The following is a 9,930-nucleotide window of genomic DNA, read 5'->3' as shown; positions in this document are numbered from 1 at the left end:
GGTCAGGGTGGCTAGGGTCTGGAACCAACTTGCAAGGGAGGTGGTGCAGGCTCCTACCCTGGGGGTTTTTAAGAACAGGTTAGATGAACACTTGCTGGGGTCGTTTGATCCCAGTACTCTTTCCTGCCATGGCAGGGGGTCGGACTAGATGATCTTCTCAGGTCCCTTCCGACCCTAGAAACTATGAAACTATTTAAAAAGCTGTCCCTGGTGGATGGACTGCCACTGGTTATGATTGGCCTGTTTATATATAAACAAGGAAAAGAACATTGAGGAGAAGAAGAGAAATAATATACCTCTTTATGTGGCATAGGTGCACTTGCCTCTGGACTGCTGTGTCCAGTCCTGGTGCCCAGAGCTCAAAGAGGATGGTGAGAAATTTGGGAGGGTTCAAAGAATGATCAAAGATTGGAATACCGCCTCATAGTGAAAGACTCATGGAACACAATCTCTTTAGCTTACAGAAGAGAAGTTTAGGGGGTAATTTGATCACAGTCTGGAAGTATCTACAGGGGAAAGAGAGCATTTGTTAAAAACGGGTTCTTCAGTTCAGTAGAGAAAGGCATCATCTTCATCTGTGAGGGAAACAAATTCGGACTAGAAATAAGCTGTAAATATTTAACAATGAGTATAAGTAACTATTGGAACAACTTACCAAGACTTGGACTGGATTTTCCATAACTAAAATCTATAAACCAAGACTGGATGTTTTTTGAAAGCTAAATTGTATTTCAACCACAGCTGAAGGAGGAATTGATTCAATAAAGTCCTATGGCCTGTGATTTCTAGAGGGCTGGATTAAATTATCACAAAAGTCCTTCCTGGCCCTATAACCTATGTAGCATCACTGATGATTGTGAGGGGAGCAGCCTTGCTGACTGACTGCTTGGGAATGCTCCACAGATCAGTTTGGCATATACTGTGTTAAATGATGCAGAAAACAGAGCCCAGAAAGCCAGTTAAAAGCATTGGGTAATGGAAGAATGCTGGCCTGGAGATGTTACCATGGAGAAATTCTTAGCATGGCCTTGGCTAGGAACTTGAAAAAAGTTTGCAAGCTGGCTGCTAGCCCTGGGGGAGGAGATGTTCCAGCAGTTTCTGAAAATGCATAGGTCAAATACATGCCGGTGTGAAGTGAGAGTGTCAGAAGCAGAGAGCTGTTAATTCATTTGTCCTGAACATAAAACGAAAGAATACAGATATCACAAGTCCTCTATGTGGCTATATGTTTGGCAACAGATAAAGGGATTTGGATAGAACTTCTTTACAGAACATGACCAAAAATCAAAATAATAGGAAAATGCAGTTTAACACCATGCACTCCCATATTATATTTGACTACAGTTTTTGCAAAAGAGAAAAGCAAAAGCATTGTTATAAATAGTAACTTTCATGGTGCTCACAGCTCAGGGGAGAACTGCTGTCAGTTCTGGAGGTCTGCAAAGAAAGACAAATGGGAAATCAGTCATGCATATAATCCCCTAATGCATTAACAGATCCTGTGGTTAACACTCTCAGTCTAAGTGTGTGATTTTAGGAATGATGAAATATCATGAGCTGGATGATATCTGTGTGTACTAATGCAAGCTGCATCAAAGAGTGAGAGTGGGAAGTGTGGGGAGAGGAAAAAACTAAATATACTTTCTTCAATATTCTAGTTATTATAACACTCTTAAACCCTGAAATGTTTATCAAAAAAAACCCCTCTGGCTAGCCTAAATGGAAAAGGCAATTTGGTGTTGGTTACTCAGCTGGATCCTCTGCAGAATATTTTTTAATATTGGCGCTCATGCATGAATAGGGATCCCCAAAAACAAATGGGAGTCAGCTAAAATAAAACCTTAGAAGAACCCTTAGAGAGGCTGCTGAAATGTGTTAGAACTCCAGTATCTAGTAAATATAAGCACATAAGCTCTGATATAAGTACAATTTGGCTGTTGAGTTGATTCAGTCACCCAAGTGAATGCCAATTTCAAAATCAGGTAAGATTTATAACAGAATAACATGTACATATTGTTGCCTCTCAGGTATGCAGTGGTTAATTTCAGGGCTTTGTTGCTAGTCAGTTTCAGGTATGAGGAAGAAATGGATGTCACACATTTGCATGGTATACATTATTTACATTACATTATTTACACTGGTCCTATCAGCCTTAAACAAAGAGAGACACCAACATACATAGGCATCTGCTTTCATCCTCATCTCACAAGTTGCTGACCTTCCTCCCCACTCCGAGACATCTTCCTTGTCTGACTGCCAGACCACTTTTATTAGATTCATCATGCTGCCCTCTGCTGACTTACTGCTTCTCAGCTGATTTATCAGAATTGTTATTATTTTAACCACACCCAAAACTATGAACTGCTCATTATATGCAAAACCCATGTCAACTCCATACGAATTCTAAAGTCATAGAAGACCTTGTTTTTTTCCCTACAATAAATATTAAGAATCCCTAGATACAACAGCCTTTTAAATACTGTTTAACTAAATGTATAAACACTTAGATCTTAGAGAATTGGGGCAATGTCAATTATAGTATTGCAGATTGGTTCTTGGGAACTTGCATACATAAAATGCAGTTCACTTACTCCATCAGTAAAGTCTAATTTTAACAGATTTGTTTTTCATCCCACAAAAGACAGAAAAACCTCCCCTGTCAGTCATCTTCCTCTGCTGAAACATTTGGGTGTCCCTCTTTTGGGTGAGCTAAAAAGTTCTTCAAACAGTACTGTCAATTTAGATTCCTCCTATAAAATATATTTTCATTTTGACTGTAAAACATTCTTACAGCTTTTGAAACCTGAATTATTACTGTGTTTTATCATGATTCACTTGATTGATGTTTTGAGAATGATTCACTATCAAATATAACTGCTGCAATTACAGTGGTGGACTATAGAGTACAGTGAAATTAACCATTAAGGGGATCATTTCTGCAAATTAGAACTCAGAGTTTATTGCACTGGGACTATTTGAGCACCATCTGCTATACTGTCTTAAAACTGCTGCTGTGTTTGCTGCTTCTGCTGCTGTGTACATGGAACATAAGGGTTTCAACACAGAAATCATGGTAATGGAAACTATAAATTCCTATTTCTTGTTCAGAACATTTTCAAGTCTCCTAATAATTTGCTATTCTGATACCATACTTTTATAATGCTCAGAGCTCTGTTTATATTGGTGGTGGGTGCTGTAATTTGGCCTGAGACTAGCTTCTATATGGCTGAAGGAGAAAACAATAGTATGCCCCTTGGCCTGCTCATACTGCTCCAAATTCATCCCCTTCCACTGCAGACAGTCCCCTGCAGAGCAGAAGTTTGGTAGTGTATAGGGCTTAGTGTATAAGGCTCAAATTTTCGAGGCACTATATATATACATTATTAAGAAGTCAAGTGATTTGCCCAAGGTCACAAAGGAAATAAGCTGCTGAGGTTTAAACTGATCCCAGATCATATCAGTCCCAATCAGTGCTTTAACTACAAGACTAGCAACTTTCCTTTCTTTCAACTAAAATCTACCACAGTGGTTAGGAAAAATAAGAAATTCAACAAATCCTTCACGTGGCATCTAAACTACAAATAGATCTAACATAAAAGCATAGTTGATAATAGTGTGAAATATTGGTAGTTGACAAAGCTCAGCTATTGGGAAATGTGATAGAAGATGAAAGTAAGTGCAGAGGAGTTAAAGTAATGTACATCAAAAGGAACAATTTAAGACACAACATTGGGCTGTGTAGTGAATGTGATCAATCAAAAGAAGACTTAGGTGTTACTGATGACAGCTTAATGCTCTGATTGGCTCAGTACAAAGTGTCTAAAAACAAGCAAGTTATTAAGCCATATAAATGTAACCCTGCTTCCAGGCCCTGGTGGCAGTACAAGGACCTGGTCCAAATTGGGGTGGGGGGATGGCTTGACCTCCCACCTAAAATTCTGGGAAAACCCACCCTACTGAGGGTGCTAAAAGAAAAACGTCCCACTCACAAGCAATTTGAAAAAACAGAATCGTCTGTTAAAGGTAAATATGTAATTAAAATAACTAAGCCTATCTAATTTACCATTCAACTATTAAACTCTCCAACTATTTAAGCCCCCAAAATATCAATTATGGCAAATATTGCAAACTAATTGTGTTAATGAAGAGATTTTGGGAGAGTAAAGGCCCAGGTTGGCAATGCTGAATTTTCTCATTGCCCACTGCGTTTAGTGGGAGGGACAGATGCTATTTGCTGTGTTAAATATGAAGAGACCCAGTGTATTAATAAAAGTTATTTGTATTATTATTGTACTTAATCTGTTCCTTACTTCAAAAGTTGATTTGAAGGTGCGTACATTTCAACTACATTAGCATCATCCTATTTCACTGCAGGATATCCTGTGTATCTTTGTCACTTCTAAGGAAGAATCAATATGAGAACATTCACAGTTCATGCAACAGCTCCCTTGGGTTCAGATTTCTGTTGCATGACACATGAAGTGTTCATTTGTGCAAATCAGTTTAATTATTTCAACTACTGCTATCCTTTTTGTTGCATAGTCGTTATCAAATAGAGCATTTTAATGAATCATAGAAACCTTGAATTAGGGCTGTATCGTATTCGCCAAATAAATAGATGACTTGGTTAGTGCTAGCGCTGTGTGGGGATATACATTACATGCAGTTGCTTTTGACTTTCTGAAGAATTTACAATTTAGAAAATAGGCCCATAACATAGTATGGTCCAACATATCTAGTTTTTGTTGTACAGCAGAGTGGAAAGGGGTAGGGATGGGAAGGTACTGGGTACTTTATGGCTCCCTGATTCTCTGGTTACTTCTGTATTGGCCTTGTTCCTAACATATAATTTACACATGGGTGTGGGGGGCATCTACACGAGACATTTACTGTGCAGTAGACTACTTAGCTGTGCAGTGAATGTTGCATGTCTACACGTGTGCCCCTATTGGGCTGGAGTAAACTATTTACTCTGCAGCAGGATCATACTTGTATTTACAAGTATGATCCTGTTGCAGAGATTTTTACTCTGCAGCAACACATGTGTAGATGCTGCCCTGGCTGGTTGATGCATGAGGGTGCTTCAGTGTGGGGGCTGCCTGCTGGCTAGCACCACACTGAGGCACCCCTCATGCCTCAGCCAGCCCCTCCTCAGCACGTTGAACCAGGGGGAGCAGTCCCAGGCTGGAAGGCTGACCCCATGGGCCCCTTGCCAGTTGGGGCTGCTCTGACCTGGCTCAATGCGCTGCGGTCTCAGGTTCATGGGAAGACAGTGTGCCCAGAAGCAATAAACTCCAGAGCAATAACCCTGGGAGTTTATTCATGCACATTAATTGCACATGTAGACGCACTCTCTTAGAACTGTTCTACCCTAAACAAACTAAATCTTTCTATTAAGTGTGGGGGGCGGGGTGGGAAGGGGGATGGAAAGAGAGCTGTCTTGGCTCTGGGACCAAAATCCTCAACTAGGATTATCTAGCAAATTTCAGGTCCAGAAATCTGATATATAAAAGACAGGAGGTACTAAAACATTCAGAGGTAGATTAATGGTGTTTATTTTAAAAGATTTTAAAAACTTTACTGTAAAGATTGCAATGAAACTTACTGCAAAACATTTTTAAATTATGTATTCAGTGGTACTAAGGTTATTATGTGTTCCTCAGTTACTTGTGAGTGCTAGAAAAAGGAAGTTTTTAGTGTGGGTGTGTAATCACAGAATAAAAGAATTAGAGCTGGAAGGGATTTCAAGAAGGCATGTGGTTTATCCACCTGCCTGAAAGCCAAGATTTTGTTATATCTAAACCATTTCTGACAGATAATTATGTAACTTGTTCTTGAAAAAATTCCAGCCCCTTGTATAATTTGTCTTGTTTTGTTTACCCTTACATATTATTGCTCTGTTGATTTTTGCTTTAGGATAGGTATTACCGGGTGCTTTATTAAACAACTAATAATATTTATTAAAACTGGTTGTTTTAATATGTGGGCAAGCTGAACTGAAAGCAGGGCTAGGGAAAGCAAAACATGAAAATTCTACTTGAGAAGCAAAGGAAGAAAAAGTGAGGTAAAGGGGTACTTCTGGAAAAATGTTACCGCTGGAAAAAACAGTTGGTATAAGAAATGAAAAAGAAAAAAGGGAAAAAAATCCTCCAAAAAATGTAAATGAAAAACTTTTAAAATTGTTTTCAAAATATTAGCTGTAAAGCATAAATACGTTAGTTTTTACCTTAAACATACATGATTTTGCATTCTTTGATTTTTGCAGAAGACTTTCTATTAAGGATTTGACATCTCCCATGGGAATTTTCTCAGCTTTCAAGTGAAATGAGGTCATCTCTCTTAATTTTACTTCTTTGTAAAGCAAATGCAATCAGTGTTACCAAAACCAAAGGGCGTATAAGGATGAGTGTGCAATGCAGTTTGCAGTGCCTCAAACCTGTTTGTGGTGCTGCAAACTGCAGTATGGTGCCAAAATTTGATACTGGGCTGCACCAGTATCAAAATAAAAAAACTGCCACAAAAAGTAGCATGGTGCATGCAATAATAGAATGCACCACCTGAAATGGAGCCTGGACATCCAGAGCCATGCTCTGGTTGCTGGCCAGGCACTGTGTGGCTTGATCATTGCTGCTGCTGCCTGGGAGGACCCCAGGACTCTAAGTAGGGCTACTGAGGCCAACACAGGAATTGATCCCAGCCTCCCCTACCTGACCTGAGACAATTTGGTGCATGCCAGAGCTCACATGCCAGGAGCATGCTTTTTGTGTTGCTTCTTTTTGTGCCCCTGGAAACGCACACCTCTCCACGTGGGCATGTGCCCAAAGAGTTTTGGATAGTCTGCCAGAGAACCTGTGCCCTTTACTTGCTTAGGTTTTAGTTTGGATACTTGAATGTTAAAGTCCTTTTCACTCTACAGATTCAAATATAAGACTTGACATTCTAATAAAAGAAAATCCAAATTCTGAATAACGCACCCCATACTCAAAGCCAAAGGCTTTCCTCCATTCACTCATCCTAAAAAACAAGGCAAAATACCAGTCCTGAAAATTTCAGAATTTTTTATAAAAAATCTGTGTTCTGCAGTCTTTTGCATCTCCTCATATTTTCCCTGGAAAGATGAATAGGTTTTAGCCTCATATTTGTGACCTCAAAGAATAAACAAGTTTTAGGTTCCACTTTTTGGTCAACTGCAATTGCCTTCAGCTTTAGTAAGTTTCTGCATGCATGCAGTGTGAGTTGCTTTCCCCCGCTGTGCCTGTCTCCTCTGTTGTGTTGAGACAGTAAAGTAAAACTGACCATAATCTTATTAGGAGTCTGGCTAGGAGCAGGATACTTGTCAACTTCATTTTACTTCTTACATATAGAATAAGAAGGCACAGTGAGAGAAGTACCTTGCTTTATGAACACATCTATTTTTTACTACTTAGTAAATACATGCAATGATTTGCTAGTGTAGGATCACACACCTTGTGGGTATTGGGTTTTTCATCAAGTGGAGTTGTTAGGGCCCTGGGTTTTTTTTTGTGGGGGGGGGAGGTTGGTATTGTTTATAGGAAAAGGGGAACATGTAAATGATCAGCACACTGACCCAGACAACAAATTAGATTAAACAATTCAATAACGTTCACTTTCAATATCGGGTAGCATGAAATGCCTGAAGTTTGTGATGATGCAATTTTGTCAGAGGTGCATTTAACATGAAGTGGCAGCAGTGGCGTAACAAGCATCACTGTTGCCTGGGGCAAACCCTGTGGGAGAGCACGGCAGGGAGGGCCCATTTTGGGGGTGGGGGTGGGGAACAGAAGTGCAAATTCTCATAGTTTCACAGTTGGTAGGGTCGGAAGGGACCTAAGCAGATCATCAAGTCTGACCCCCTGCTATGGCAGGAAAGGATGCTGGGGTCAACGACCCCAGGAAGGTGTCTATCTAGCCACCTTTTAAAGACCCCCGGGGTAGGAGCGAGCACCACTTCCCTTGGAAGCTTGATCCAGCTCCTAGCCACCCTGACTGTGAAGTAGTGCCTCCTGATGTCTAGCCTGAACCTACTCTCAGTCAACTTATGGCCATTATTCCTAGTTACTCCTGGTAGTGCTCAGGGGAACAGGGTCTCTTCTGTTCCCTGCTGGTCCTCCTTGGTAAGTTTATCAATGGCTACCAGGTCCCTTCTTAGCCTTTTCTTGTGGAGGCTGAACAGGTTTAGGTCCTGTAGCCTCTTCTCGTAGGGCCTGCCCTGCTGCCCCCGATCATGCGAGTGGCCCTCCTCTGGACACTCTCAGTGCTGGCCACATCCCTCCTGAAGTGTGGCACCCAGAACTGGACACAGTACTCCAACTGCTGCCTGACCAGTGTCACGTAGAGGGGAGGATTACCTCCTTGGACCTTGTAACGGGCAGGACATGGGTTCCAACAGCAGGGGCAGATTATGCCTTCCACATGTGGGATGTGAAGGAGCAGCAGCCTTACTTACGCTGGGAACTCTTGACACAGTCCAGTTCATGGCTGAGTTGCTGCTGCCTTCACCTGGCTCTGCCCACCTCAGCTGTTGTTTTGAAAGCGATAGCAGCTGGACACTGTCTAGGAGCTCCCAGTGTAGGCATGCTGCCACGGTCTGAACCCCACAGTGGCGCTTATGGTGCCCCTCTTAACTTGATGTCTGAGGGGGGTCCCCCTCTTGCCCACCCCTAGTTATATCATAGATGCAGCCCTGTGCGGTGCTGGAAGCTTCCCTTGGTGCCGGACATGGCACCTTTTTGTTCCATAGAAACAGAGGACAAGTAGGGCTGGAAAGAACCCAGGAGGCTGGATGTCTATCCCACTGCTCCAGGCCCAGGGTGACTGTCAGCCACAGCTAGCGAGAGAAGCCTGCCTTATTGCTCTTGACAAATGCAATGGACCAGCACAAAGTCCTAGTCACTTGGGCTGTGGTCCTGTGGGAGAGACAACGCTGACTATGGTCTGCAGATGATTTTCAATTGATCCACAGAGCTGGTTGAATCCCTTCCAGCCCCAGGGCTTTCCTCTTCTCCAGAGCACAGGCCAGGGAGTGGTGGAAAGGCCAGAGTGGCATTTCTCAGCTTTCTCTGGCTGGGCCCTTCTAAAACCCTTGTGCCCCTGGGGCATTGCACCTAGGACCTTCTTTTGACATGGGTGAAACCAAGCAGGACCCAAAGGACCACCTGAGAGCAGACCAAAGGCTCCTCTTGGGGCTCCCAGAGGGCTGCTCCCAGGGGCTTGCAAGTGGCAGAAGCAGCAGCCCCTCCCCCAGAACACACCACTCTCCAGCTCCACAACTCCCACCTAGAGGGGAGAGGCCAACCTGTCCTCCTGCCCTGTGTTCTCTCCTCCCATCGGCTGGCTCGGAGCCCCCATTAGCTGGCTTGGACACCCCCTCTTTTCTCCTCTTATTGGCTGGCTTGGAGACCGCGCGCTCTCCCTCGCTTCCAATCGGACCGCGACGCTGGTTGCTCGGCGAGCGTTGCAGCTGCATGCGCGCGCCGCGTGCCTACGCCCCTTCCGGCCTCAGTACCCGCGCGCGTGGCGTCGCTAGGAGACGGGGACGCCGCCGGTGGTGGTTGTGGTGGTGGTGGGACGGTGCCGGGTGGCAGGGCCATGGCAGGGCCGGGGCAGGACGTGGCTGGGCTGCGCGTGTGCCCGGCCGAGCTGCGCTTCACAGACGCGGTGCCCGGAGGTCGCTACCGGGCGCAGTTGAGCATCCAGAACCTGCAGGCGGGAACTCGCCGCCTCCGGCTGCTGCCGCCGCGCCAGCCCCAAGTGAGCGCGGAGGAGCTGCAGGGTATAGGGGGCGCGTGCCCACCGGGGGCCTGCGGGATGGGCGGAGCTTCCAACTGGGGGGCGGGGCCTGCAGAATTGGTGGAGCCCTTCAACCCCGGGGGGCGGGGCCTGGGCGGAATGGACGCAGCGTTTCGAACG

The sequence above is a fragment of the Gavialis gangeticus genome, unplaced genomic scaffold, assembly GCF_001723915.1.
Source record: "Gavialis gangeticus isolate Ggan-Ray unplaced genomic scaffold, GavGan_comp1, whole genome shotgun sequence".
In the NCBI taxonomy this organism is placed as follows: Eukaryota; Metazoa; Chordata; order Crocodylia; family Gavialidae; genus Gavialis; species Gavialis gangeticus.
This window is presented reverse-complemented; position numbering follows the sequence as displayed.